This window comes from Delphinus delphis, chromosome 21 (assembly GCF_949987515.2).
Source record: "Delphinus delphis chromosome 21, mDelDel1.2, whole genome shotgun sequence".
NCBI classification, from domain to species: domain Eukaryota; kingdom Metazoa; phylum Chordata; class Mammalia; order Artiodactyla; family Delphinidae; genus Delphinus; species Delphinus delphis.
This window is the reverse complement of record NC_082703.1, coordinates 35,466,099-35,490,529: the sequence shown is the minus strand read 5'-3', so window position 1 is coordinate 35,490,529 and position 24,431 is coordinate 35,466,099.

Below are 24,431 nucleotides of genomic sequence, written 5' to 3'. Positions count from 1 at the left end.
ACGCTTTCACACGCACGCTCCCCCTAAAGCGTTGTCGTACCCTCACCTGGACCCTAAACCGTCCCCGTCCCCTAACCCTAACCCTAGCCCGAACCCTAACCGTAACCCTTCCCCGAAGCCTGACCCTCACCCGGCCCCAATCCTTACCCGTAAGCTAACGCTAACCCGCGCCCTCACACGTACGCTCCCCCTAAAGCATTGTCATACACTCACCTGGACCCTAAACCGTCCACGTCCCCTAACCCTAACCGTAGCCCGAACCCTAACCCTAACCCTTCCCCGAATACTGACCCTCACCCGTCCCCTAATCCTAACCCGTACGCTAACGCTAACCCAAGCCCTCACACGTACGCTCCCCCTAAAGCGTTGCCGTACCCTCACCTGGACCCTAAACCGTCCCCCTCCCCTAACCCTAACCCTAGCCCGAACCCTAACCCTAACACTTCCCCGAAGCCTGACCCTCATCCGTCCCCTAATCCTAACACGTACGCTAACGCTAACCCGCGCCCTCACACGTACGCTCCCCCTAAAGTGTTGTCGTACCCTCACCTGGACCCTTAACCGTCCCCGTCCCCTAACCCTAACCCTAGCCCGAACCCTAACCCTAACCCTTCCCCGAAGCCTAACCCTCACCCGTCCCCTAATCCTGACCCGTACGCTAACGCTAACCCGCGCCCTCACACGTACGCTCCCCCTAAAGCGTTGTCGTACCCTCACCTGGACCCTAAACCGTCCCCTAACCCTAACCCTAGCCCGTATCCTAACCCTAACCCTTCCCCGAAGCCTGAACCTCACCCGTCCCCTACTCCTTACCCGTACGCTAACGCTAACCCACGCCCTCACACGTACGCTCCCCCTAAAGCGTTGTCGTACCCTCACCTGGACCCTAAACCGTCCCCGTCCCCTAATCCTAACCCTAGCCCGAACCCTAACCCTAACCCTTCCCCGAAGCCTGACCCTCACCCGTCCCCTAATCCTATCCCGTACGCTAACGCTAACCCGCGCCCTCACACGTACGCTCCCCCTAAAGCATTGTCGTACCCTCACCTGGACACTAGACCGTCCCCGTCCCCTAACCCTAACCCTAGCCCAAACCCTAACCCTAACCCTTCCCCGAAGCCTGACCCGCTCCCGTCCCCTAATCCTAACCCGAACGCTAACGCTAACCCGCGCCCTCACACGTACGCTCCCCCTAAAGCGTTGTCGTACCCTCACCTGGACCCTAAACCGTCCCCATCCCCTAACACTAACCCTAGCCCGAACCCTAACCCTAATCCTTCCCCGAAGCCTGACCCTCACCCGTCCCCTAATCCTAACTCGTACGCTAACCCTAACCCGCGCTCTCACACGTACGCTCCCCCTAAAGCGTTGTCGTACCCTCACCTGGACCCTAAACCGTCCCCGTCCCCTAACCCTAACCCTAGCCCGTACTCCTAACCCCTAACCCCCTAACCCTAACCCTAACCCCCTAACCCTAACCCTCTAACCCTAACCCTAACCCTCTAACCCTAACCCTAACCCTAACCCGTAACCCTAACCATAATCCCTAACCCCTAACCCCTAACCCTAACCCCTACCCCTAACCCTAACCCTCTAACCCTCACCCTCACCCTCACCCCAATCCCAACCCGTATCCCTAACCCTAACCCCTAACCCCTAACCCTAACCCTAAACCTAACCACTAACCCTAACCGTAACCGTAACCCTAAACCCTAACCCTAACATTAACCCTAACCCTAAACCCTAAACCTAACCCTAGGTTCTTAGATGATGGTATTGTTTTGCTTCTCCACTTCACTTGTGAGCTGGAATAAAAACTGTCGAAAGCTACAAGAAACCACGCTAAGCTCAAGTCAGCGTTCCTCAAAAACCAACGTTCGGTTCCACTGTTCATTTCACCACTTGTTAGTTCAACACAGCATCTGCCTTTTCAAGAGCTCAGAGTCCGTTCAAGTTTTCAGGTGAATATAAGCAGTAAGCAGTAAACCCCCAAACAAGCGTCTCTAAACTCTGGGGGCCAAAGTCAGTTACACCCACTACCAGGGCACAGCGTGGAAGGGTGCCCGGGGCCCCCTCAGGCCTAGGGTCTCCGGCCCGACCATGGTGCGCCCCGTCAAGAACGTGCAGGTAAGGCTGGGAGCCAAGGACTGCCAGAGAGATGCCACAGGTGGCCTGGAAGGCTGGCTGGTCCCGCATGGCACTTAGGCCTACTCCTCCGGGCGGCCCAAGGCCGGGCCCCGCCTCCCAGGCCGGATGGACCCTCCGGCCTCAAGCTGGCCAACTTCAAGGGGAGGGGAGCTCGGAGCAGGGCTCAGGGGGCCCCTCTGGGTCCGTGAACTGTACAGTGTGACCGCCCAGGGCGTCAATTCCACCCTTCCCTCTGCGCCCAGAGTGTCTAAAGGTCCCTGGGCCGTCGCAGAGCGGGTGGCCAAGAGGTCCCTGGAAGGGGCGGCTGCAACCGGCCCCCTCCAGGGCGCCTGGCCGGCTGACGCAGCCCCGGCTCGTGCAGACGGTCCCGCACCTCCTTCCCGGGACCCCTCCCGGCCCCCCACTCCACAGGCGCCGCCGTTCGGCCAGGTCTCCCGGGCAACAGCCGCCGCCGCGCTTCCGAGGCGGGTCCGCGCGCCCACCCGCGGCCAGGCCGCTCACCTGTCCCGGGGGTCGGTCCAGCTGATCCTCCGGGTGTTGGAGTGGATGTAGAAGACTTTGCGTCGCAGTTCCCGGCCTCCTCCCAGCCCCGGGGTAGCGGCAGCTGCCCGCTCCCGGCCCTTCTAGGCATGGTCAGCGGCCTCGCCGGCTAGCGGCGCCTCCATAGGGACCCGGCGCGGGACGCGGCGGGAACGCGACGGGAACGCGACTACCCGGCCGGACCCGGCCGCCGGCGAGGGGCTGCGGGGCGTGGGGCGCGGCGGGGCCACGCGCGGGGGCACATCAGGAAACTCTGCTCTCGGCCCCGCCGGGATTGCTCCACCATGTCTGCATCGGAGCAGGCGAACGAATCCTCCTCCCTCCTCCTCCCTCCTCCTCCCTCCTCCTCCCTCCTCCTCCTCACCGTCCCCGTCCCGCTGTGGGCCCGAAGGTTCGCGGCGCCCAGGCTGCGCGAGCCGCCTCCGTCGGGGCTCGGATCCGGAAGCTCCGCGGACCGGAGGCCGCGGCGGCAGCAGGTGTCCGCATTTGCCTTCGATTACCATGCGCCCCGCCCGGGGCCCGCCCCCGCCCGCTGCTCCCGCGCTCGGCTCGTCCGCACGCCCGTTCCTGGCCGCCAAGTTCTGCGGCTCCGGATACCCGCTGCGCCTGCCGGGAACGGCGCCGTGTCTTTTTAGGCAGCTCTTCTGGAGAGGGGTCTAAGAAGGGACTTGTGTCTGAGACCTTTCTAGAGCCATTTCCCGTCTTTTGAACCATTGCCTGGGGATTCTCTCTCCTAGATTAGTGACAGGCTACCACCTTCTCTTAGGAACCCTCACTGGTGGGTGCTGCTTGAAATTTAATTTTAGTAACCTGATTTTTTCCCTTTTTTTATCGAAGTATGGTTGGTTTACATTGTGTTAATTTCTGCTTACAGCAAACTAATTTACTTACACATATATATATATACATCCTTTTTTTCATATTCTTTTCCATTATGGTTTATCATAGGCTATTGAATATAGTTCCCTGTGCTCTACAGTAGGACCCTGTTGTTTATCCATTCTGTATATAAAAGCTCACATGTGCTGACCCCAACCTCCCACTCCATCCCTCCCCAACCCCTTCCCCCTTGGCAACCACCAGTCGTTCTCTATGTCCCTGATTCTCTTTCTGTTTCATAGATAGGTTCATATTCTAGGTTCCACATATAAGTGATATCATATTGTATTTGGCTTCCTCTTTCTGACTTACTTCACCTAGTATGGTCCATCCATGTTGCTGCAAATGACATTATTTCATTCTTTTTTATGGTTGAGTAGTATTCCATTGTTTGCATGTACCACATCTTCTTCATGCATTCTTCTGTCAATGGACATTTAGGTTATTTCCATGTCTTGGCTATTGTGAATAGTGCTGCTATGAACACAGGGGTGCATGTATCTTTCTGAATTATAGTTTTGTCTGGATATATGCCCAGGAGTGGGATTGCTGGGTCATATGGTAGTTCTATTTTTAGTTTTCTGAGGAAACTGCATACTATTCTCCACAGTGGTGGCACCAACTTACATTCCCACCAACAGTGTAGGATGGTTCCCTCTTCTCCACACTATCCGCAGCATCTGTTATTTGTAGACTTTAGGGACGGCAATTCTGACCAATGTGAAGTGGTACCTCATGGTAGTTTTGATTTGCATTTCTCTTTTAGTGACCTGATTTTATTTCTTCTCCTCTCACTTCTTTACTTCCAAGTGTACGTTTGACTGTGTATGTGTGGGTATCTTAGTGTGTTTCTTTCTCCTTGGTCTTCCCACATTAAAGTCTAGTAAAAAAGAGTTGACCCAGTTTTCTCTGATTAAAAACCAATAAAGCCCAAATCACTAGAAAATCCAGGATTAAAAGGTGTTTGAAGATACCACAGTTTTTAAATACCCTTATTTGTAGACATATACGTGCAATATTGAATGTTTGTTCCCCGCATTTTACAGTACTTTCTTAGATTACAGCCCCACCAGTAAGAAGCACAATTTAAATAAATGTGAAGTCATAATAGATGTAAAACATTTGAAGTCATAATAGGGTTCTTTGCACTTTTTCTTTGCACTTTTCAATCAGAGGCATTTTGATCAGAACCACCTGCTAGTTATCATTTCTTTTCCTTTCTCTGCAAACTGCTGCACCTAGCCACCAGAATTCACCAAAGAAAGCTTGCAATCAGTGTCAGCTGGTGGGCGAATGTTTCTGTTATACTTAGTGTTCAGCAACATCACTACCTCTGCAGATCTCTGCTGCTGATAGTAAACTAGGAAATCATTGACCAAAGTTCACTGCGTAGAATCTGAGCTGAGGGGCTCTACCAGCTGTGTGACCTTGGGCAAGTTATCTCTTGGTCCCTCTGCTTCTTCCTCTGGAGAAAGAGGTGATGATTATACTAGCACCTACCTCATAGGGTGGTTACGAGTCTAAAATGAGTTAACACACGTGAGATGCTCCCGACGTGGCCCGGCGTGTAGTTTGTGCTCATTAAGGGTTAACTCTGGCCATTACAATGCATATCCCTTAGTTGGCCAGTGAGCAATGTTCAGTTCTCACAGCCTGTTATGGGCTGGATTGTGTCCCACTCCAGTTCATATGCTGAAGTCCTAACCTCCAGTGTCTCAGAATGTGACTGTATTTGAAAGTAGATCTTTAAAGAGATAATTAAGGTGAAGTGTGGTCATGGGGGTGAGCCCTAACCCAATGTGTCTTTATAAGAAGAGGAGATTAGGACACAGACACACACAGAGGAAGGATCATGTGCAGACACACTTTCTACAAGCAGGGGAGAGAGGGCTTCAGGAGAAAACAACGCTGTCCACGCCTTCATCTTGGACTTGCAGACTTCAGAAAATAACTTTCTGTCGTTTAAGCCACTTGGTCTGTGGTAAATACTAATGTTTTGGGGCTTTGTTATGGCAGCCTTAGCAAACTAGTCCACAGCCCAGTCTCAAGCTTTGTCCTTGAAACTGGCTGCGGTCTTGGGTTTCCTGTCCTTGAACCCTGCTGCTTCTCCCCTTTCTCTGGCTACTCAGTGCTCCCCACTGGCTCCTCTGCCATCTCTGCACCCCAGAATAGAAATGTTGCCCAGGTTCCTTCTCAGCACGCTTCTCTTTCTTTCTACGTTTTCTCACAAGGTGATTATCCGTTTTCCCGGCTCCACCTCTGGCCGTCACACAGAAGAATTGCAACTCTGTAGCTGTAGTTTCACCCTTCCTGAGATCTACACAGACTCCTCAGATGCCTGTTAGACATCTTCACGGCTGTGTCTTACTAATAAATCCTCCAGCCAAGCCCACTGTCTTTTCATACTTTTTCCTCCTCTTTTGCCCCTTCCCTTAATGACTTCCTTATCTTCTTAGAGACCCAAAATATGAAACCACCCAACCATCGCTTATTTCCTTCCCTCACCGCTCCCTTGTCCCCACGCCCCATAAACTCAATTCCCACAAAGTTTTCCATACTTCTCACCTGTCCCAGTCACCTCACAAGTCCAGGACCCATCAGCAGTTGCCCAATATTTGGCAAAATTACTCCTTATTTCCCCTGCCTTCAGCTTTGGATCTACATCCTTCAAGGAGTTATTTTCCTAAAACACAAATGCTAGTATTTTCTTCCCAAAATATCTTAGTGGCCCTTTGTTGCCTAATTTAACAAATAAAGCCCAAATTACTTCCATTGGCATTCAGGATTTTCTATGATCTATTAAATAGCCTTCCTTTTCAACTTTAAAGGATATTTTAAAAAATATCCACAAAATCAGCAAATATACTTTACACCGCTGCCGTATCAGACTACTTCAGAACCAGTTGTTGAACCTGCAGGAAGCAAGCATTTATGTTCTGCAAATATATTGCCCTTGTCTTCTGTATATTACAAGACTTCCCTTCAAGGCAGGTCCTACGTGGTAAATGGAACAAAGGAGAATTCTGATGTTTTTTATAAATGCTATTTTTAATTTCATGGATTCCCATCACACCTTTTGTTGTTGTTGTTTTCCACTTTGATTGAAATATAATTGACACACATCATTGTATATGTTTAAGGTGTACAGCTTAATGATTTGACTTACATACGTTGAGAAGCAATCATCGCAGAAGGTTTAGGTATCTTACATCATCTCATGTAGATACAAAAACAAAGAGAAAGAAAAAAATATTTCTCCTTGTGATGAGAACTCTTACGGTTTACTCTCTCAGCTTCCCTACATATCACACAGCAGTCATCATGTTGTACATGACATCTCTAGTACTTACTTACCTTATGAATGGAAATTTGTTCCTTTGACCACCTTCCTCTAATTCCCCCTTCCCCTACCCTCTGCCTCTGATAACCACAAGTCAGATTTCTTTTCTTATGAGGTTGTTGGGCTTTTTGTTTTCTTTTGTCTTTTAGATTCCACATATAAGGGAGATCATGCAGTATTTGCCTTTCTCTCTCTGATTTATTTCACTAAGCATAATGCCCTCAAGGCCTATCCATGTTGCTGCAAATCCTTGTTTTCTGTGGCCGAAATACATGTATATGTGGATGTTTATACACACACACACACATACCACAACTTCTTTATCTATTCATCTGTAAATGGCCGCTTCCAAATAACGCTGCAGTGAACCTGGGGGCTCAGATATCTCTTCGACATAGTGTCTTGGTTTACTTCAGATATATTCCTAGAAGTGGAATTGCTGGATCATGTGGTAGTTGTATTTTTAACGTTTTGAAGAGCCTGCATATTGTTAGTGGCTGCACCAATTTACAGTCTTTCCAACAGTGCACAGGGTTCCCATGTCTCCTCATCCTCGCCCACATCGGTCCCCTTGGCTTCTTGCTGATGGCCATCCTAACAGGCCTGAGGTGATATCTCATTGTGGTTTTGCCCTCATCACATTTTATCCACATTAAACTGTAGACCTGAGTATAATAATTTGGGTGTATGCATCTGTCATTCATCCTAGGTCTATTTATAAAACTTCAAGGATACCATGGCCCTGCACCCACAACTGCAAATGATCAAGGCCCAGAAGCACTCCTTGGAAAGTGTCAAGAGTCCAAGACTCAAGTCCATTGCAATCAAATGTATTTCCAGTGAGCCTTGCATAAATGTTCTGAAGGACCCTTGCATAAGTGGTAGAATTCATATGTGAAATCCTGCATAGTAAGCGAAAAGAAATGTAACCTCAGTTCAGTCTTGTTCGTGGGGCAAATCCAAGATTCACAGATTTCCGGTAGCAGTTGTTCAGCAGATAAAGGATCGAGTCTTGGCAGGGAAAGGGAGATCTGTGTGAGGGCTGTAATTTTGGAGTTTTCCCCCAGGAGACGAACAGAACTGTGCCGAAGGATGGATCGCCCGCCAGGGAGTACAGAGGGAGAAGAGAGGTGTGAACCTTCAGTGTGCACACGCAGAAAGGAGAATTCATGAAAAGTGATCCCAATCTAGCAGTCAGTGCTTAGATAAATGAGAAAAAAAATGAGGGGAAAAAAAGAGAAAAAGAAAAAGACATTATCTCTCAGTTATGTTTTCTATCTTAAGGATTTATCCAAATCTTCGTCAACACGATCTAAGAACATTTTGTTTTTCTTTCTGCTTAACTTGCTTTAAACTTTTAAACTATTTTGGTATCATTCTTTAGCATGGGCAGAGAGAAGATTTTTTTAAAAAGGGTTCTTTGGGGATCATTAAATATAGTTTTTAATCTGTTTCACTTGATTTTTATTTTAGTAATACCCAGAGGAATATTCATCTATGAATCAGTCTGAAATAATGGAGCTTGCAATAATTGTATTTTGGAGAAGTAGGTCAGTTCACAGCTGCCACCAAAAAGGTAACATCTTGTAGCAATAGTTCTTTCTGAAGGTCGGTCATCAAAACTGTTGCTAAGTCAACCAGTCCATGTGTTTTAAACTTGACATTAATGGTTAGAAACCTACACATGTAGTTTTTTTGGGGGGGCGGTGCAAATTTTTGAAGAACAATACTTTAGGTTAAGGTAGATGGGGAGTTTGGGGCCAAAATTCCATCAATAATATTACTCCAGTGCACTTCACCTGAGTTGAGAAAGGTCATATAGGTTCTTCCCCAATTATGAACACTTGACTGATGAACTTTCATACACACAATTCAGTACCTGTAGCCTGAAACCTCTTCCTGCCCTCCGGGTTTTTCCTGGGACACCGGAGAGGGCATGAGATGCTGCTGCCACCTGGTGGTCAACAGGGGTAACTAACATTTACCCCCAAGCTGTTCCCTCCGGGCATCCTCCATCCAGTTCAGTCCATGTCTGCTGTGTTCAGTAAACATTTACTGAGCTGACATGAGGGCCAGGCATTGTGATCATTCCTAAGGGGACATGCCTATCCCTGTATACTTTTCCTTTTTTACCATTTACAATTTAGTTTATTTAATCTCATGCAATTGCTTTCTTGGGAACGGACTCATTCCCTTTTACCCTCTCTGTCCCCCATCCTCGCTCAGTTCTTTGTGGGTTCCTTTAGAAATGGTTAGCTCTCTTCTCCTTCTTGCTTAGCTTCCATCTGGGCACCACCAATGACACTAACCATGTCTTAAAGCGAAAATGTTATGCTGTTAGACATTATTCCAAAGAAAAAGGAAATCATACAATTTATAATTTTTCCACAGACTTCTAAAGGCTTCAAAAGGGCCCAGAGTTTCACAAAAGACGCTTTTTGTCTTCCTGTCTAATTGCATCTACACTATTTTTATTCATCTTTCCTGAGGCACCAACATTGAAGAAAAATATTTCTAATTCTTTTCATCCATTTTCTATTTTCTAGCCATAGTAAATTTTCCTTTTTCTTTTTTTTATTTCTGTATTATTCTTTATACAACTGTATTTGATAAAGAACATATTAAATAGATATAAAAGAGAAAAACTGTGATACATACTTAATAGCATTTACCATGATGCCGACTAGCAACGTATCAGACACGCTCTTTCCTTTTTCTCCAGCAACTTTTCTGATTTTGCACCAAGCTGAGCATGCACAGTGAGCTGTGAAAATGAACAATGGTCGGGGACAGCTAAGTTAAAAGTCAGATTCCAAATATTTGGAGGGGAAAAAATTAAATGGTCGTGTTCTCTGGTGAAGACACTGATCGTTTAGCAGAATTTTGGAATCAGCCACGCGTGTAAGGAAAATGTAAATGCAGATTTTGGGGCTCCTCCTGTGACTCCCTCCTTTCCATAAATTTTCCTTTTTCTATTTCTCAGCTCATTGTGGGTTACATCAGCTTGCTTGAGATTGTTAGTAAGCATAATCATCATTGATAAAACCGCTTTTAGGGAAAATTCATTTGAATTCAAACAAGTAGCTAAAAGCTTTTGAAATGTAGTCCACTTCAACAAGAGACGTATCTGCAATTAAAAAACATAAATTAGGGGCTATTTTGTTTATAATATTAAAAAGATTTGTAACTTCATAGTTTAACTTATCACGGAATCTCTAAATAACGTGATCTCCTGAATGCATTTAAATTGTGATTCAATTGTAAAACATTTAGAAATAGAAGTTGCTATAATCCAGTGGGGGTAAACACAGAGCCAGTAAGAATCAAAGAATTTGGGAAGAATCACACAATTTCAGGATTCTGTTAGTTCCACTAAGTGTGCACATATCAAATAGTCTTATTTGTAATCAAAGCATTTGGGAAGACTAATTATAATAAGAACTATGTAACCTTCAAATAAATTCCTAGAATTCCTGGTGGGATTGCTAAATCAAAGGGTATATACATTTGTAATTTTGATAGATATTGCCAAGTTTCCCTCCATAGAGATTATACCAATTACATTTGTATCCATTTTTAAATCCCCAAAGACGTCATTATTATTGGTTGATACAGTCAGTGTTTATTAAATTTATCCAAACATTTATGGTTTCCTTTGCTATTCATTCCTTCCTCATCTCTGGCCCTCCATATGGGATTATTTTCCTTTTTAAAAGTACATCCCCGGACTTCCCTGGTGGCGCAGTGGTTAAGATGCCACCAGCCAATGCAGCAGACACGGGTTCGAGTCCTGGTCCAGGAAGATCCCACATGCCGCCGCAGAGCAACTAAGCCCATGCGCCACAACTACCGAGCCTGCGCTCTAGAGCCCACGAGCCACAACTACTGAGCCCATGCACCACAACTACTGAAGCCCGTGCGCCTACAGCCCGTTCTCCGCAACAAGAGAAGCCACCGCAATGAGAAGCCTGCCCACCGCAATGAAGAGTAGCCCCCCGTCGCCACAACTAGAGAAAGCCTGTGCAGAGCAACAAAGACCCAACGCAGCCAAAAATAAATAAATAAAATTAATTTAAAAGTATATCCCTCAGAATTTCCTTTAGTGAGTTTCTGCTGTGGTGAACTCTCTGTTTTGTGTGAATGAAAATGTCTTTATTTGTCCTCCTCCCTGAAATAATTCTAGTCTGACAATTATGGTCTCTTAGCACGTTGAAAAATCTCATCCTTTAAGCTTCCTTTGTTGCTGTTAAGGACTTAGGTCTCAGTCTGACTGTAACTCTTTCCAAGGTAATTCATGTTTCCCCCTCTGGTTGCTTTTAAGGTCTTTCGCTTTGGATTTTAAAATAATTGATATTGTCTTAGGGTTTTTCAGAAACTTCCTTTGCTTTGTTTTAGTTTCCTTTGATGTGTCTAGATGTGGATTTTCTTTTTCCTGTTTAATATTTGATGAACTCCTTAAATCTGTGGATTTGTCTCTTTTATTAGTCATTAGTTATTATCCTTTTAAATATGGTCTTTTGCTTATTTATTTCATCCTCTCTAGACTCTCAATAAATGTATATCAGACCCTCCTCTTCTATCTTCTATGCCTTTAATCCTCTCTTCTGTATTTTTTGTCTTCTGTGCTGCGTTCTAGATAATTTCTTCTGACCAACATCAACATCCGGTTCAGGAATGTTCTCTTTAGCTCTGTCTCGCCTGCTGTTAAACTCTTTTTGACTAATTAATTTCAGTTACAGAGTTTTTCAACTTTAGAGGTTCTATTTGTTTCTTTGTTAAGGCAATGTTTATAGTTTCTGGTTTCCTGGAGATATTTTCAAGCTAGTTTTTTACTCCTTGACGCATAAAAGCAGCTGCTTCGCAGCATATGCCTGGGCATCCCAGTGTCTGAGGTGTCTGTGGCGGCCATGAACATGCACCTCTCAGATATCTGGCGACTAAGAGCATAACTAGCTGTTGGCACCAGCTGCTGTGCTGTGGTGCCCATGACCACATTCACGCAGAGGACACGTCCAGGCACAGCAAGGACCCGGAGGAAAACCTGTTTATGGGAGACACGAGACTCCTTTGACAGGTGACTTTGGCTCAAGGACTCCCCTCCGGCCTTACTGAACTTTCTTAGCGCTGCGTTGCAGTTTAAGACTCTCCCACCTAACCTTCCACCCTTCCTTGTCTCCTTCACAGGGGCCTGAACTGCAGTGCGGTAGGTCCCTAAGCCCCCGCCATTCCCTTTATGCCTCTTCGTTTTCCTTCACGGGCATTTCCCCTCATAAATCCTTGCATGTCTAGTCTTGTCTTGGTGTCTGCTTCCTGGAGCACCTCAACTAGCCCGAGTGGTACCAGGAATAACCCAAGACGGTAGATGAGAAATGTGCATCTGAGATTGCCCCACGCACTGCTAAGTGGACCAAGAGGACGCCAACCCGGTTGGGCGGTGGGGCACGAACCGTCCTTGGCACAGGGTGGAGGCTTAATTACTAACGATTTCATCAGCGGTGATGTGAAAAAGTGCCCCAGTGCCAGGGCTACACCAATGATGCAGGCACTCAAGCAATATTGGGGAGCCATACCTACAAAAACAGAGTTGACTGATTACTGTTAAATTGTACTGGTACCCTGCAGAGGGATAATGAGAAACTGAGGGCAGTTAATGGCTAAGTGTGAGAGGCTCAGTGGTAACTTACAGAGGGGCCCTTCTCTCCTGCAGTGGAAGAGCAGATGCAGTGGAGAGTAGGCTGAAGACAGCTGTTAGAGACATCTGCAAGCTTAGCCATGGCAGGCCTGTAACACAAAAATTTGAGCCCCGTTGGGGAAAACCTGAGACTCTGAAACATACGATGGGGTCACCTGAATGGATGCCCTGCGCGTGTCAGCTCTGTGACCACCAGCTACCTCCATCCTCCAGGCTTACAGAGGTGCCCACCCTTCCCCAGTCAGAGTTAGCGCTTGTGCTAGATGGGAAGACACTGCATAGACCTTGCCTACGAGGCAACTGTTGTCCCCTCTTGGGGGTCCCCACCTCTTCTCCTGGCAGCCAGAATGATCACTAGGGTTACATCCCAGTGCAACCCAGCTGAAGATGGGCTGGGCATGATAAGGAAGGAAAGAGACCATACACCAAAATAATGACAGGAAGCATCCAGCATCTGCTGGCAAGAGCCAGGGGGGCAGCCCTGGAATTAAATTTTAAAGATGCTCAATCAAGGCTAGTGGAATCTGGGACTAGATAAGCAATTTCTTGGGAGATGGGATTTAATATCCTGGCAAGAACCCCAGGGGATGGGGAGAATTCCTTGCTGAGATAGCTCCTGGAAGCCTGGAGAAAGGGATGACCAGTACGCAGCTAAGTGGAAAGACCTGAGGTACCCAGGCAAACGGTAGAGTCAGGAGACGCTGGGATGGACGGATGGTCTCACTTCAATGAGACGGGATGACCAAGAAGTCTCTGTGAGACACACATACTCTAGAGGGCGGGAAATGAACCCTGTGAAGACTCAGAGCCCTGCCATTGGACAGAAGACTTTAGAGCTCAGAGATCTGGCACATCCTGGGACATCTCCTCTAAAATGACATCGCAGCCCAGGGCTCGAACCCGTGCCCCCTGCATTGGCAGGCGGATTCTTAACCACTGTGCCACCAGGGAAGCCCTCTTGCAGTTTCTAAAAACTACTTACATGTTGGAGCTGATTGAAAAAGAGTAAATGTATTACATTTTGAGTATTTTGCAAACAAAAAGGATTTTGAATGGCCCTGTTGTTAGGCATGAGAAATATATTTCCAGTGTTATTTTGACTTTTAGTAACTCTTTGAATGACATAACCCTTCTGATTGTGCCTCAGAAGAGTGGCCATGGAGGAAAATTTGTATTTCTTTTGTGAGCTTCGGTGAAAAGAAATCCACAGAATTCCATCTAAAGTTTAGGTAGCCTGAAGACTAAAGAGATTTGCTTATTTCTGGTTTTCTTGATTACTTTTGTTAGATTTTTAAATTTTATTTTGGAGCATTTTATAATAGCTACGGAGTCAGTTTGCCTCAGAATGAATCCTGGCCTCTATTTATGAGCTACGTGAAATTGGGCAAACAATTTGTTATCTTTCTGTCTCAGTTTCTTCTCCTGTAACAAGGGTAGAATAATAATATGTACTTCATGGAGCTGTTGTAAGGAACAAATCAGATGATGTCTGTAAAGTGCCTAGCTCAATAAAGCTTAGCTGTCCTTGTCATTTTTAATGGTTGAAAAATATCCCACTCTATGACTATCATAACTTATTTAGCCAACTGCCCATTGATAGATATTTACATTGCTTCTAATATTTTTGCTGTAATAAACAAAATTTGGTAAATATATGAAGATGTGGAGCAAAGGGATTTCTTATATACTGTTAGTGGGAGTGTAAATAGGTATCAACCCTTTAGGAAATAGTTTGACACTACTCTGTAAAGTTGAATATGAACATACCATGTGACTCACTAATTCCATGCCTAGGCATACATCCTAGAGAAACTGTTACATATCTTTGCCAGGAGAGTTGTGTAAGAACATGCATAGCAGCCTTGTTCTTGGTAGCCCTAATGGAAAGGACCCAAATGTCCAACAGCAGTAGACTGGATAAAGGTGGCCTTGGAAACAAATGAACTACCACTACGTGCAAACCAGGAGAAACTCACAAGCATTTGACATTTGACAAACAAAGCAGGTCATATCCTAAAATTCATATGGAATCTCAAGGGACCCTAATACTCAAAATAATCTTGAAAAAGAAGAAAAAGTTGGAGGTCTCACACATCCTGGTTTCAAAACTTACTAGAAACCTTTAGTAATCACAAGACTTTGCTGCTGGCTGAAAGACAGACATATAGACGAATGGAACAGAATAGACAGCTAAGAAGTCAACCTTTACGTGTACACTCAAATGATTGTCGACAATGATTCAATGAGAAAAGGACAGTCTCTTCAACACATGTGATGGGAAAACTGGGTATAGACAGGCAGAGAATGAACGTGAACTCTTACTTTACACCATACGCAAAAATTAACTCAAAATGAATCAAAGACCTAAAACTATAAAACTCTTTGAAGAAAACATAGCGGAAAAGCTTCTTGAACTCTGGACTTGGCAAAGATTTCTTGGATATGACACCAAAAACACAGACAAAAAATGAGATCGAAATTAAAGAGTTCTGTGCATCAAAGGACAAAATTAGCAGAGAAAAAAACAACCTACAGAATGGGAGAGACGTTTGCGAACTATATATCTGATAAGGAGTTAATATCCAGACTATATAAAGAACTTCTGAAACACAACAACAAAAAAACAAGCAACCCAATTAAAACATGGAGAAGGGACTTGAATAAACATGTATCAAAAAAAAGATACACAAATGGCAATAGACACATGAAAAAAATGCTCAACATTATTAATCATTAGTGCAAATCAACACTAGTGAGATACTACCTTACATCCATCAGTATGGCCACTATTAAAAAAAAACAAACAAACAGAAAATAACAAGTGTTGATGAGAATGTGGAGAGATTGGAACCTTTGTGCACTGTTAGTAGGAATTTAAAGCAGTGCTACTGCCGTGGAAGACAGTGTGGCAGTGCCTCAAACAATTAAAACTAGAACTACCATGTGATCCAGCAATTCCTCTTTTGTGTATATACTGAAAAGAATTGAAAGCAAGGACTCGAAGACATATTTGTACATCCATGTTCATAGCAGCATTATTCACAACAGCCAAAATGTGGAAGGAACCCAAGTATCCATCAATGGATAAATAGGTAATCAAAATGTGGTATACATATATACAATGGAATGTTTTTCAGCTTTAAAAAGTAATGAAATTCTGATACATGCTACAGCATGGAGACCTCGAGGACATTATGCTAAGGGAAATAAGCCAGTCAATAAAGGACAAATACTGTATGATTCCCCTTATTTGAGGTACCTGGATTAGTAAAATGCATAGAGACAGAAGTAGAATGGTGGTTGCTAGGAGCTTGGGGGCAGTGGGGAATGAGGAATTACTGTGTAACAGGCACAGAGTTTCCACTTCGTGAGACAAAAAAGAGTTCTGTGGTTGGATAGTGGTGATGAAAGCATAATAATGTGGCTGTACTTAATGCCACAAACTGTACACTTGCATATGGTTAAGGTGGTAAAGTTTATATTATGTATATTTTACCACAATATAAAAAAAGGAGCAGGTCACAAAATAATACATACAATAAAATTCCACTTACACAAAGTTCAAAAACAGGCAAAACTATGCTTTCATAGATGGTAAAACTTTCAAAAAAAAAAAAGCAAGGAAGTGATTCTTAGAAACATCAAAAGAAACGGCAATCGTTTCTACTGGGGACAGGGTGGGATGAGGGAGGGACTTTTGGGTGTTGCTGCCTACGTTCTGTTTCTTGGTTCAGGTTATATACGGATGTTTGCCTTATTACCCTCTTGAACTGTACAGATACTTTAGATATCATTTATATTTGATATATTTCATAGTTAAAAAGGAAAAGAAAAAGTTAAAAGCACTTTACTGCCACAGATTATTCAATCAGACAATAAAAATAAAAAAATAAATAAAATTTTAAAAAGCATCAGGTGAATTTCTTTTAACCTAAATAATTCAGTTCAGCGTGGAAAGGAAAGATGTGCTTAACAAATACCTAACTTAAAACTCTGCTTGAAAGTGTTTCTGGTGACCGACCAGGCAGGCGTCATCAGTATTATCACCCACAAGAATTTGCTGGGCACTCACGATGTGCTTTATCTGAGATGAATGCTGTGATTTCTGATGAAAAAAATCCTTGAAGCATATTATTCACTAGTAGCCAGGCAACTTTTTGCATTCCAAGAACTTCAAATAAAATATAAACAACTTCAGATTCTCTTGAGTATTAAAGACAAAAATAATACACACCATGCCCACAGCATCTAAAGAGCTGGATGCTCTCCCCTGGGATGAGGAGCTGGGAAGCACATGGTCAACATCAAGGATTTGGAGGAGGTTATCGCCATAAAATATGAAGGATCAGCAATAGAATAAGGAAGTAAATCCTGGTAGAGTCAGAGGGCGATTACTATATTGCAGCGCTAATGAACGAATTACAGCTACACATGACAACCTGGACGAACCAATGCTAAGGGGGAAACATGTCACAAAAGAATATAAACATCATGATTTTATTTAAAAGTCCATATGATGTTCATAAGTATGCAAAGCTATTCTGTATTGTTGGGAATGCATATTTGGGGGAAAATAATGAGAGCGTGACCTGCATAGGGAGGAAGGGGCAGGGGGCGACTAGGAAATGATGGTTAGGGAGCTGCTCTCTGACAACCGTCATTTGCTGTTTCTTGACTTGGGTCATGGTTACACCTGTGCTTGTGTTAAGACTCTACGTTTGTATCTGTTATATGGCTCAAAGCATCAATAAAAAGCATGACGGCATTTTACTCGTTGTGAGAAACGTGAAGATGGAGCCCATAATGTTTTGCTGTGGCGATTTTCCTCTTGAGCCGCCCAGACCTTTCTAAGATACTGACTTTCATGAACTAGAAAAGTCTTTTCTTTCTCTTGATCAGACCAGGGGCACATCAATGGGGGAGAGGGGAGGGTGTGTGTTGTTTTCTTGGTTTTTCTTTCTCTTTCTATTGCTATTTCTCCTTCCTTGGCTATAAGGAGAGAATTGAGCCCAACAAGAGTCTTTTCCGCCTGTCAATACAGGGGACACGGGTTCGAGCCCTGGTCCAGGAAGATCCCACGTGCCGCGGAGAAACTAAGCCCATGCGCCACAACTACTAAGCCTGCGCTCTAGAGCCCGTGAGCCACAACCACTGAGCCCACGTGCCACAACTACTGAAGCCCACGCGCCTAGAGCCCGTGCTCCACAACAAGAGAGGCCACCGCAATGAGAAACCCGTGCACCGCAATGAAGAGTAGCCCCCGCTCACCGCAACTAGAGAAAGCCCACGCGCAGCAACGAGGACCCAACACAGCTAAAAATAAATAAATAAAATAATTTTTTTTAAAAAAAGAGCCTTTCCAAAGACTTCGTTTTTTTTAGAAACGTGTGTGTGTGCGCATGTCTGACCTGTGAAAGGATAAAATTAAACCCTTGGTGACAGCCACTGTACATAACTTAGTGCTAAAGAACAGGTCTTCTGAAGAGCAATTGACATCTGCAGTGTGTCAGGAGTTTGTAATAAATATTCCACACAGGAACACCTGGTTCTCAGGGTCTCGGGAAAGGGGTTTGCCGGAACCTATTCTTGTAAACTGTTGGCAGTCTGCCTCTCTAGTGCAGAAACATTTCATTTCTGTGAACCATCTTGTACTTTAAATGTTCAAAGTGAATCGGTAACTCACAGTAGCAGCAACCAACCTGCCTTAGAAACTGTCCACGTAATAAAAGGAAAAGTGTAAGAGGAACCCATCCACGAAAAACGATCTTCTTCCCATTTCTGAGGGAGTGAGAGAGAGCTGCTGCTCAGAGCAAAAGTGGTTATCGAGAGTTATTTTAAGACTTTATTTTAATGTAATTTGTTTCAGCATTTACTTAAGCCTTTGAGAGAGAGGAAAGGTATATACGATAGTATCACAGAGGGAGGCTTGATTTAAAATATGATCCCATTTTTTGACATAAGCTGTAGATCTAAGCCTTAGGTCTTGACAGTATTGTGCATGAAATATATTGAAAACCCACCTCCAGAGAACTCCTCCAAATGCTAATAAAAATGGAACAACTATTCTCTAAAATGTAGAGCTTAGCGCTCAGGAAAACATCACCCAGAGAAATACCGGGAGCTGTGAGCACATGGCTGGAAGCAGCAGCAAAGTGTCCCTTGGAAATAGAAACTTGGGTTTAACTTTCCTGTGGGTACAAGAAACGGGGTCTTGGGCCTCCTGTGGGCAGAGGTAGGAACTGAGATCCCCCACGTAAATGTGGAGCCCTTGAAAGACAGTAACCTCAGGGAAAGAGTAGATTCGGCAAATACCCGCGGTCCCAGCCCACAGATGTCAGTTTATGGTCATTTCTTGGTTTGGGGGTACCTGGACCATGACAGTGTATTTACTTTGACAGACTCTTACCCAAAGAACCATTTAATTTTCCTCTTCAGGAAGAATAAAACTACACTCAGAAGGAAAGACCAAATTACAAGAATAAATAGAAAGCAAACAAATGTATACACTTCGGCTAAATTTAAAACACACTAGCTAAACTAACAACAATAATGACTAATTTGAGAATATGTGAACAATGTTGTAACTGAGCTACTGGAAAATGTAACATATAAGATTATAGGCATTTTAAAACCCTGGTGACATTTGAAAAGAGAGTGAGGATATTGGTTAACTTTTGGCTTTAAGTCAAATATACATCATGAGTAGTAAGAGTAACTCCTAAAGAATCAATGTAGAACACATAACTTACAAATGAGTTGAAAATAAAAGAGAGAAGTAATGAAAATTACTAATTCACTAGGAGATGGGAAAGGAGAAATAGGAAGCAAAGTATGGAAAGTAGCATGAAAATAAGATGGTGGAAATAGATCCAATATATCAGTAGTTTTAACAAACATAAATGGATACAATATCATTTTAAAATTGTATTTTAAAAATTTGTGCTATATTCTGTATTCAAGAGATATACTTAAATCATAACGACCCAGAAAGGTTAAAAGTAAGGAATCAGAACAAACTGAAACCAAACATACACTATCCAAAACCAAAACAGAAGCAAAAAAGAACAAAACTTGTGAGCTCTACCAATAACGGGCGTCAAGGAGTTGAATGTGAAAAGCGTTATTGGGGATCATGAAAATCGTTAAATAATGAATGAACTCACTTAAAATATAATTCTGAAATTGCATGCACCTAATAACATAGCCTCAAATGTAAAGTGCAGATATTGACAGAAGAGTGTGAGAAATAAACAAAAACACCAGTGTAAGGAGAGGCTTTAACCACATCACTCTTTGTAATTGATAGATCAGGCAGGTAAGGGTTTAGCAAAGACATATAATGTTTTAATAACACAACAAGTGTGACCCAATTGCTATATAAAAAACCCTATGCCTCACAGAGAATAGACATAATTTTTACGTATATGTGCAAGATACAGGGTCACAAAGCAAATACCAACAAATACCAAAGCATTTTTATCATATCGGCCACCATTCTCTTACCTCAATGCTATTAACTTGAAATTAATAACAAATAGACAACAAAGTTTCATATATTTTGAAATTTAAAAGAACTTCTAAAACATAGTAGCTAAAAAATTATAATGGAATGATAATTGCTAATGTTAACTGAGCAACGACTATGTGCCAGGCACTCTTCAATGCATCTTTCATGGATTGGCCAATGTAATGCTTGTAAAGACCCTGTGCCATAAGAACTATCATTATCTCCATTTGCAGTAAATGAAACTGAGGAACAGAGTGGTTCAATATCTTCTCCAAGAGGCAGAACTGAAACGGAGCAGGACCCTAGAGTCCTTGCCCCCCACCCCCAGGTCCTCAGCCCGCCTTTTGTCTGTGGAAAAACTTAAGCCAAAGAATAAGTTTAATCAGAGAAGTGAGAAAATGCAGAAACAAAGGAAAACAGTCAAAGGAGACCAGATAATGATAGTTCAGTCATAAAGCAAAAAGTCAAGGACTTTTAGGTCCTCCTCAAGGGCTATAGATAATATTCTGAGCTGTGTCCTGTGAGCTGTCTTGTAGATACTAAACTCCACCATGTGGAAGAAGTTAACACATGATGACCAGACTGTAGCCATGACATAAGCTGCCACAATTCAGAGAACTGGCCTCAAGGAGATAGGAACAAACCAACCCAGGAACTGAAGACTAACTGTACTTAAAACAATCAAGATGACGCTGGTCAGACCACCGATGATCAATTTCAAGATGACGGTCAGAGCTGACTGTGCTGTTTCTGCATGTAGCCCCCTCCCTTCACCTATAAAAGCTCTTGCCCCCTGACTGTCAGTGGGGAGGGGGCGTCAGCTTTTGGACAGGAGTCCGCCCTCCCCACCAAGGTTGCAGGCATCCAAAATAAAGCAAACTTTCCTTTCCACCAACCTGGCCTCTGTATTGAGCTTTTGAGCAGCAAGCGGCCAGATGCCACTTTCGGTTACAAAACCATCCTCTTTATCACAACCCAAAACTGCTTCTCCACTTAGAAAATAAGTCTGTATCTGAATGATCATGAAAATAAAACATGTAGAAACATGCAGGGTCCATCAAAAGTGGTAGTGACTAGGATATTTATAATCGTAAATGCCATAGCTTAGCAAAAAAAAAAAAAAAGACTGGAAAAAGAATGAGATATACACTCAGCAGAATGAACCTGAAAATAGGAGATACAAGGAATTAATAGAAAGCATAAATTAATAAAATAGAAAACAAAGAAACAGTAAAGAAGATTATAAAAACCAAAGCTGATTCACTGCAATAAAGTGGTAAGGCCTGCAAGTAAGATGGAGCAGGAAAAACATGAGATGAAGCGCACACACCACACACAACGCACTAAGACTAAGTAAGACAAATTGCCAAGAGGGAGCAGAGATCTTGAAAACCAGGGGAGAGTGCTATTCACAACTTAATGCCAATGCTGGGAACATATAAAATGGACAATTTCCCCAAATAAATATAACTTATCAAAAGGGACTGGAAAAGGAAAAGAAAAGCTGAATATCAAAAGTCATGGAAGAATTTTGTCAGTAGTTAAAAATCAACCAAAAAACCTAACCCCAGAAGTCTTAAGTGTATAACAAATGATTATCTGGATGATATAATAAGAGCTCTTAAATAGCAAATGAGGAAACGCTTCCCAACTCAGACCAGAATAGTTGAAGAAAGGAAAGTTACAAAGACTCTCATCTGCAAACACTGGTACAAAAATCCTAAGTAAATTTTCGCAAACTGAGCTTTGGCAATATAGAAATAAAGGAATATATCATGAACAAATTGGATTAATTGCAGAGTGCAAAGATGGTTTAAAATTAGAAAATTGCTTTTATGTAATTTGTCATATTAACAGATTAAAAGAGAAAAAGCTAGAGCATCTGGGAAAACACAGATATAGCACTTGATAAAATTCAACATCAGTTCATGATAACACTTTGTTTTTATAAAAACAGGAATAGAAAAGAACTTGCTTGACCTATTTTTTTTTTAATTTCCCAAGAAAATTAAAATCTGAAACCAATTTAGCAGAATACTGGGCCCAGGTGTTTGTAGTGTAATTCTCTGAACTTGGTTTTTTGTTTGTTTTGGTTTGGTTTGGTTTGGGATCATCTAGAATTTAAACGGAAAAATAATTGAAATAATAAAGGAAATGATGGCATAGAAAATTTATAAAATAGAGACACTGATGAAACAAGAGAAAATAAATGATCACTAAAAAAGTAAATAAGAGGACCATTATAGACACCACATTTTAGACGTTGTGTTAGTCCGTTCAGGCTGCTTTAACAAAACACCACCAACCAGGTGGCTTATAGACAACAGAAATTTGTTCCTCACAGTTCTGGAGGCTGGAGGTCCAAGGTCAAGACGCTGGTAGATTCAGTGCTGGTGAGGGGGGTGATCTGCTGCCTGGTTCATAGGCAGCTGTCTTTTCACTGTGTTCTCACGTGGTGGAAGGGGGTAAGGGACATTTTTGGGGTCTCTTGTAGAAGAGCGCTAATCCTATTCATGAGGGCTCTGCCTCTCCCAAAAGCGCCACCTCCTAATACGGTTACATTGGGCGTCAGATTTCAACAGATGAATTTTGGAGGGACATAAACATTCAGTCTGTGGCAAATGGTTAGCCGATAAAAATAAAGGGTTCAGAGAATTGGGAAATGAAAAAGAAGGGGTGAAAACTTACAAGACATGGAAAAAGAAGGACTAGTGAGAACAACAGAAGTTCGTCTAGATGAAAAGTAGAAGGAATCAAAATGGCAGTTCGAATCTAGTAAAATAGGTTTGTGGGAACAAGGAGTGTTAATTTTAAAAAAATAAGAGGAAGAAGAGGAGGAGAGGAAGGGAAAAAATATACCACTCACCCTGTTAATATATTAAGCAGAACACTTCCTTTCGGGACCAAGGGTTTGTCACCTCACCTGGGCTGAGAGCTAACGTCATGCTATGCTCCCGCTATGGCTTTTTTGTGGAACCAGAGAGCTGTCAGCTGGGCACATCTCTAATTGAGGTGCAGACACTGAACATGCACACAGACAGTGGCCCGACCACACGTGAACACAAAACATTGATCCACAAACCTGCAGCAACTAGCCCAGGAATTCGGCCTGCTCTAAGTCAGACTTACAGGAAGTCAGGCTACTCTCCGGGAGCAGTGCAGGGAACCAAACAATAACCTCTGTACCAATCAGTTCAAAGTGGCCAGGACTTGAATAATAACTGACAGCTTCCTTAATTTTGTCCCTGCTTCCGTCTTAGCACCAACCAGAGAAAGCCACACATACACCCCTAACTGATCACATAGGATGGCCCGCTTCTAGTTACTCCATCTACAGCTTCCTCGGGCCAGCAGCCTCCAGTCAGCACACACCTGAAGCCTTCCTTTCTTTCCTCTAACGAAGCTTTCCCACTCCTCTGCTGCCTTTGGTCTCTGCCAAAACACAGGTGTTGACTCCCATGTTACAGCAAAGCTCTGGGTATATCACCTCTGCTTGACCTCATTTGGTTGGTCTTCATTTATTTCTGCACAATCAGGACATTAAGTTTACATTGAGTGTGTGCTACAAATGCACATTCTGGTGGAGAACATCTGGGACCTGGACCCAAGAGAGCAGATGAGCTGGTTGGGAAGCTAACACAGCAAAACTGAACAGTTTTTGACGTAATCGTATAAATTGATGAGGCTGATTACCATAAACTCTGACTGATTCCTGCTACACCATGAGCTCCTTTAGGGAGAGCACCATGACTATACTGTTTCACAAAATTCTCAGACTGGCTTGAGCAGAAATGGGAAGTTCTTTCACCTGCCCAAGATGTCCTGTTGGACATGGCTTCCGGGTTGGTCTGACAGAGAGGAGAAACAATGTCAGCAGGATTCTCCTCTCCACCGTGCATCCCCTAGGCTGGCTCCTTGCTCAGGTTTTATGGTGGTAACTCCTGGGCCCACTTCCCAGAAGCTCTGGGCTTCTGCATCCGGGTTGCAAGATGCTGCAGGGAAAGGCAAGCTTCACACGTTTGCACCCAAACTTGATAAAGAGTGTAAGCTTCTCCTTCCCAGAAGCCTCAGCCAGTGTCTTCACGTCCTCCTGGGTCCTCTTGGGTTAAATCCCCACCTCTGAAGCAAGGAAGATGGAAGGAAGATGGGAAGTGGTGATTGGCGTGAGCCTATGTGAACTCACTCTTGCAGTCAGAGGTGGATGGGGTCAGTCTCATACAAATTTCATAAATAGGCGAGCAGAAGTGGTTTTCCAAAGGAGGCTGGGAGTAATGCTTCCCAATGAGAGAACATGAGACTAGTTAAGAAACATCATACTGTCTCTA